Source organism: Acartia tonsa, chromosome 12 (genome assembly GCF_053477335.1).
Source record: "Acartia tonsa isolate MP-2025a chromosome 12, ASM5347733v1, whole genome shotgun sequence".
NCBI classification, from domain to species: Eukaryota; Metazoa; Arthropoda; class Copepoda; order Calanoida; family Acartiidae; genus Acartia; species Acartia tonsa.
The window spans coordinates 45,534,370-45,541,550 of NC_137271.1; the positions used below are offsets into that span (position 1 = coordinate 45,534,370).

General features: G+C 32.7%; 1 long non-coding RNA gene across 1 annotated transcript; it reads right to left on the reverse strand.

Moving 5' to 3' along the window:
* Positions 1-2,446: 2,446 nt before the first annotated feature.
* Positions 2,447-6,734, reverse strand: LOC145334679 (uncharacterized). Its single transcript, XR_013884912.1, has 3 exons — positions 6,633-6,734; positions 5,260-5,351; positions 2,447-3,465 (listed from the first exon to the last, which is right to left on the reverse strand). It is a non-coding gene; the product is annotated as an uncharacterized LOC145334679 (long non-coding RNA).
* Between the last annotated feature and the right edge of the window lie 447 nt (positions 6,735-7,181).

Consider the following 7,181-nt stretch of genomic DNA (forward strand, 5'->3'; position numbering starts at 1 on the left):
TGCAAATATATATCTCGTAACACACTGCCTTGGATAAAGTTTCGTTATTCGGGAGGCTGGAAAAAGTGTCTCAAAATATCAGCCTTGTGACGTCATAAAAATGTGGGATTATCCATATCTTTTTTAGGGGTTTTCTTTCACACTTCTCACTTTTCCTTTCATATTCCTTATTTTTATGACGTCGCATGGCTGATTTTTGAGCTACTTATTAGGCGGTTTCCCTTAAATAGTTTCTGTTAAATAAAGAAACCCCAACTTTACTTTGAAGTAAATAAAAAATGGGAGGGAGTTGTAGTTTTTTTTTCTTTTGGTCAGGTTAGGTTAAGGTTTATTAGGTACTGGATGTCCCACAGGGTTAAGATACAGCAGGTATTCGACCCGCAGGGTTAAATCAATATATTTTTACTGAAATGTTGCACCTGTTTTTGAAGACGAAGAAAGTAGCTCAATGTGACGTCAGAAAAATGAGGGATTATCCATCTCTTTTTTTGGGGTTTTCTTTCTCACTTTTCCTTTCATCTGTCACATTGAGCTTCTTTCATCTTCCTCATTTTTATGACGTCGCATGGCTGATTTTTGAGCTACTTATTAGGCGGTTTCCCATAAAGTGCTGAGTTAAGTACAGAAACCCTAACTTTAATTTAAAATAAACAAAAAATAAGGAGGGAGGTTACGTAGTTTTTACTTTAGGTAAGGTTAGGTTAAGGTATATTAGGTACTGGATGACCCACATGGTTAAGATACAGCCCCGGTATTCGTCCTGCAGGGTTTAATCAATAAATTATTACTTGCACCAGATTTTGAAGACGAGGAAAGTAGCTCAATGTGACGTCATAATAATGAGTGATTATCCATCTCTTTTTTAGGGGTTTTCTTTCTCACTTCTCACTTTTCCTTTCATCTGTCACATTGAGCTTCTTTCATCTTCCTCATTTTTATCACGTCGCATGGCTGATTTTTGAGCTACTTATTAGGCGGTTTCCCTTAAAGTGCTGAGTTAAGTATAGAAACCCCAACTTTAATTTGAGGTAAATAAAAAAAAGGGAGGGGGGGGGAGGGTAGTGGTTGTTTTTATTAGGTAAGGTTAGGTTATGGTATATTAGGTACTGGATGTCCCACAGGGTTAAGATACAGCAGGTATTCTACCCGCAGGGTTAAATCAATATATCATTACTTGGATGTTGCAACAAATTTTCATGCACTCTAATAAAGTGATACTCGCAGCTGGCTAAAATGACGACACCCCTCATCCAACCCCTTTACCCTATCCCCTCCCCACCTACTGGATAAACAAACTGACGAATAAATGAGGTCCATGGTAGCAAAAAAGCACCAATATTTTTATTTTGACGATTATTTTATTTTCAAAGAAACGTACAGACCTTACATATAGAACAGAATAATATTAGAATAGTAACACTTGTCTAAAAATATAATTTTTATTTTCTTTAAACAATTAAATAATACAATTTTAAAACATGATATTTTATATTAATCTTAAAATTAAAAGAATTACAGCCAAAAAATTTAGGTTTGTTTAGAGTGAAAATAAAGATAAAACAAGGATAATAGTTTTCATAACTTCATAATAAGCGCAGCAAAAATATGCTAAGAATATAATTCAAGAACAATTTTTACACAAAAATGTATACAGAGCTTTAGTTGTTATGGTTAAAGACTTTTCAAACAAGCATATATTGATTGTATCAAAACGTATATTTAACTCAGGGATCTAAAGGGATAAGACAATGACCGATAAATTGATGTACATTAGCAATGATGATACAAAAATTACCTCATCTGTAGATTATAATTAGTGGTTGAAACGTTTAGTTCCCGAAGTTGTTAAGCCAAAGAATAAGAAAACGTTATTATAAAACGTTGGGGACTAGTGTATTAAACAGCATAATGTGCCCTCCCTTCCTGAATTTATCCTATACTGACAGAGTAACGTACAAATATAAGGACATATAAACACATTTCTTAGTTATAGAGAAGATTCGCTGATGGGTCACAAAATTATGGCAGTGAACAAATAAGAAAAAAAGTAATTTAAAATAAAATAAAATATGTTTAAAATTCAATTTCAAAATTCCAGATATTTGTTTTAATTTACATATTTGAGTCTTAAATTTCGTTTTAAATTAAATTCATAAAATAAAACACAGATTAATTTATTTCATAGTAAAGCTTTTGATATAATAAAGAAATTTTTATTTTTTTGAAAGCACTTTTTTGGCTTTAAACTAAAGAATGCCTTTTATATTACAATATTAAAAAATTTAATGATACATATAATGACTAGATATTGTTTTTTTTATATATTGATATTTCATAAAAATATTATAATAACTAAGTTTTTCTAATGATAAATTAGAACAAAATATTGCAATATTTAATTTTTGGCAACGGATTAAGATTACTAATTAACATACAGGGGGGGGGGGGTAGGTTGTGCTAAAATTCCGTAAAGGCGTGAGTTTTAAGGCTTAAAAACAGTAGTAGAACGATATAATTTATGTTAACTTTAAAGTATTTTTTTGTCTTTTCAAAAAGGAATACACAAATTTAGTGAATATTATCGTTCTTCTATTGTTTTTAAGCCTTAAAACTCGCACATTTACGGAATTTTAGCACAACATACCTCCCCCTTTATTGGAAGTTTGAAAAAATGGATAATTAATACAATATCACTCTGTTAATAATATGAATAGGTTTTAAGATACATTTAATCATTTTTTTACCAGGCATTTAGAACCTAAGACAACTTTTTTTTGCCTTAAACTTGAAATATACTTCAGAAAGAGGAAAAATAAAACATTTTGTCTCTATAACAATCTTTTTGGACAAAATTGGAGGCAAAAGTATTATTCTTTAGTTGCCATATGCCTGTCAATAAATCTGTAAAGATGTCTTTTAAATTTTCAACAAAAGTATCTATAATGTGTGTCTTCGTAAAATATTATTTATTTAACATGGAAGAAACTCTATAATAATTTTGTCTGTGTATTCTGCTTTGTATGGTACGTATTTTTTATATTATTGTTCGCTATTCATAGATATTGTCATCCTTGTTATTGATAAAATTAAATGATTCTGATAATATTAAAAATAGGGTTGGGCCGAATACTTTTCTGGCAGGATACCGATAACCGGATAACCGGCTGATTTCTAATGCAGGATAACCGATAACCAGCCGGATATCTGGCCAACGTTCATATCCGGCAAATTGCAGGATATCCGGTATCTGGCCGGATGTTGAAAATTGCCGGATATCCGGCCAAATCGGATATTCGGCCCAACCCTACTAAAAAACTTATTACAACTGGAACAGCTATATATTCTCTTCCAGCGTGGAAAGCACGAAAGAAACGTCCGATTCAATTTGATCCTGACTGACAGCGTGTGTTGTGTAGAGGTTGTAGGGCAACACGTTGACCGGCTGACTTGTTGGCCGGCTCGGTCCTTAAATAGATTCAATGATCAATCCTTATATAAAAGTAACAGGATGTCTGTATGTCTGTAGCGTAGGATCTCTTTTACAGTAAAGCTTCTTATATGTCCAGAGAAAAATTCCTCTTTCAAACTTTTTAAACTTTTTCTTTTGAAAATTGTAAGTAGGTGGTATATTCCTTCTCCCCTCCCTTTCCTCTGGATATGTAGCCACTATTATAATATAACAGAATAGTTCCATTTCATATATCTCTAAAATATAAAAAAAATAGGGACAGAAAACTCCTCTAGAGGCCAAGCAGTTTAATCTCTAATATAAAATTCTTTTTGGGAAGATTTGAGTTGAAGCAAAGCCTAAAGAGGCTAGAGGCCAATCTTTGAAAAAGGAGGAGGTAGGTTGTGCTAAAATTCCGTAAAGGTGTGAGTTTTAAGGCTTAAAAAGAGTAGTAGAACGATAATATTCACTAAATATGTGTAATGTGTATTCCTTATTGAAAAGAACTATAGACAAAAATAATAGTAAAAAATATTTAGTGAATATTATCGTTCTACTACTGTTTTCAGCCTTAAAACTCACACCTTCACGGAATTTTAGCACAACCTACCTCCCCCTTTGAAATGAATGCTAAGATCAATTTTGTGCAGTTTGAAATTAGTAAAGCATTTGATACATAAATTCATTTCATCAAAGCTAATTTATGACACACAATTTACTAAAGAACAATTTGATTGCAAAATTTTTTTTAGAACACTAACCATTTATTTTTGAGTTACGCCTGTTTATTGAGAGAACAGTCATGAATTGTTTTGTATAATATCAAAATGAAATAATAAATTATTATCAATTTTGTTAGCGCCTCTGGTCTAACAAAACTGTATTACGCTTACAATCTTTCATTTTTATATCCGCGGAAAGCTGTCTGTAATACGATGAGATAACTAACTATTATACCTTTTAGTATTGTATTGACTTGGGTCTTGGACCCAATGAAGATGATTAAAGTTCCTCCATAGATTATGTCGTCATGCGATAGAATAGCCAATAAGAGGCCAGTATACGCTATATTTGACCAATGGCAAAATTTATGCTGGCCTCTCATTGGTTATTTTATCATATGACCTCATAATCTGTGGAGGGACTTAAATCATCTTCTGCTAAGGTTAATCTTATGCAGTTTGAACTTAGTGAAGCATTTGATACATAAATTCATTTATAGAAAGCTAATCTTAATTCACAATATTTTTATAAAACACTTTGATTCTAGAACCTTTTTAAAAGGTATCTCTGAGTTACACCTGTTTAATGATTATATATAAGCTTTCCAGTATGGCTTCAAAACCGATAAATATCCGCTTGATTAGAAACGGTTCTTAGTCGTAATAAAAAATCATATATAGCATCGTAAAACAGATAATTTTTCACGAATATTAAGATAAGAATTCACAAAAGTTTCGTTAGCCCGGGACTTAGGCACCTCGGAACTAACAAAATTTGTTTTTTGAGCTTACAATCTTTCATTTTAATATCCGCGGAAAGCTGTCCATAATACGATACGATAGATAACTATATTTCCTTTTAGTATTATATTGACTTGGACCAAATGAAGATAATTAAAGTTCCTCCACAGATTATGACGTCATACGATATAATAGCCAATGAGAGGCCAGTATACACTGTAATTGACCAATGCAATGGTAAAATTTATGCTGGCCTCTCATTGGTTATTTTATAGTATGGCGTCAAAATTTGTGGAGGGACTTTAATCATTTTCGGACCCAATAAAAAGTGAACTTGAAACAAATTACCTGGAGCCGCCAAATGATGTGGTGAATCCATGGGGGAGGGGAGTAGGGACATGTGACATGGTGCGGGCACTGATAGGGGCCTTCCTGTTCTTCTGTAATAGATAAATAGTTAGGTAGTTGATTTGATAGATAGATAGATAGTTACACAGGTAGTTGATTAGATAGATACATAGATATATAATTAAAATGGACATTTGGCATGGTGCGGGCACTGATAGGGGCCTTCCTGTTCTTCTGTAATAGATAGATACATAGGTAGTTTATTAAATAGATAGATAGATACAAGGGTAGATAGATACAGAATAGTATAGATAGTTGATTAGATAGATACATAGATAGATAATTAAAATGGACATATGACACGGTGCGGGAACTGATAGGGGCCTTCCTGTTCTTCTGTAATAGATAGATAGTTAGGTAGTTGATTTGATAGATAGATAGTTACACAGGTAGTTGATTAGATAGATAGATATATAATTAAAATGGACATTTGACATGGTGCGGGCACTGATAGGGGCCTTCCTGTTCTTCTAGACATAGATAGATACATAGATAGATGGATAGATAAACAGAGGTAGTTGTTTAGATAGATAGACAGATGGATTAATAGATGATTTACATGGACATGTAGCATGAAACTGGCACTGATAGGGGCCTTCCTTTTCTTCTAGACATAGATAGATACATAGGGAGTTGATTAGATAGATAGATAGTTACACAGGTAGTTTATTTGATAGATAGATAGATGGATTGATAGATGATTTACATGGACAGAGGCTTTCATGTTCTTCTATACATAGATAGATACATAGGGAGTTAATTAGATAGATAGATAGTCACTGAGGTAGTTAGGTAGTTGATTAGATAGATAGATACATCCAATAGATAGATCATTAGATAAATAGATAGACTTTTAAAATTGACATTAAAATACCTATTTATAATTACTAAAGAAATTTTATATACCTTTTATTATGGATAGATAGACAAACTTATAGATAGATAGCATGGACTAGATAGATAGATTTAGGTTGGTAAATAGATAAGGAAAATAATTGATTAAATTAGATTGATAGATTAATTGATGTATGATTGATTCATAAAAAAATAAATTGATAGATTGATAGATAGATAGAGTTACTGATGGAATGTAGAATAGTTTAATGATAGATAGATAAACAAAATATATAATTAAGAAGATAATTAAAGTCCCTCCACAGATTCTGACGTCATACGATAAAATAAACAATGAGAGGCCAGCATAAATTTTACCATTGGTCAATTACAGTGTATACTGGCCTCTCATTGGCTATTCTATCGTATGACGTCATAATCTGTGGAGGGACTTTAATCATCTTCACTGATAAACTTACGTTGCATTCTTGGCTAGTGAATCATATCTGGGTGGTGGTGGGGGCTTCGGCCCCCGGGGGCGGGCTCGCAACTTTGGGGTAGAACTGTACACATTTGTGCCTGGGGCATACAGGTTTTCATTATATGAATAAGTATAATGTTTTCCCGTATCGCTTCGAAAACGATTAATATCCGGTGGATTGAAACCAGTTCTTAGCCATATTTCCTCATATTTTTGTATGTTTATGTGGACAATTGTCCGCGATTATTAAAACAAAAATGGCATCGAATTATGTATAGAAATATGGACAAAGTGATTTTAAAAACAGGCAAATTTGAGAATAAAATATAAAAAATTCATTTAGCATGACTGATTGACCGAAGGGCCAAGTAAATTGTATACTAGATGCTCAATGGTTTTGACTTTTGCTAGGGGTGTGGTGACACTTCGGGTACAAGTTCTCTCTACGTCACATTTGAACATACTCTGCATTCTAAATTGCAATGTAACGCGCTCAATCGCCTAGGGTATCAACACCCATCAGACAACAAACCCTTTGATTGCACTA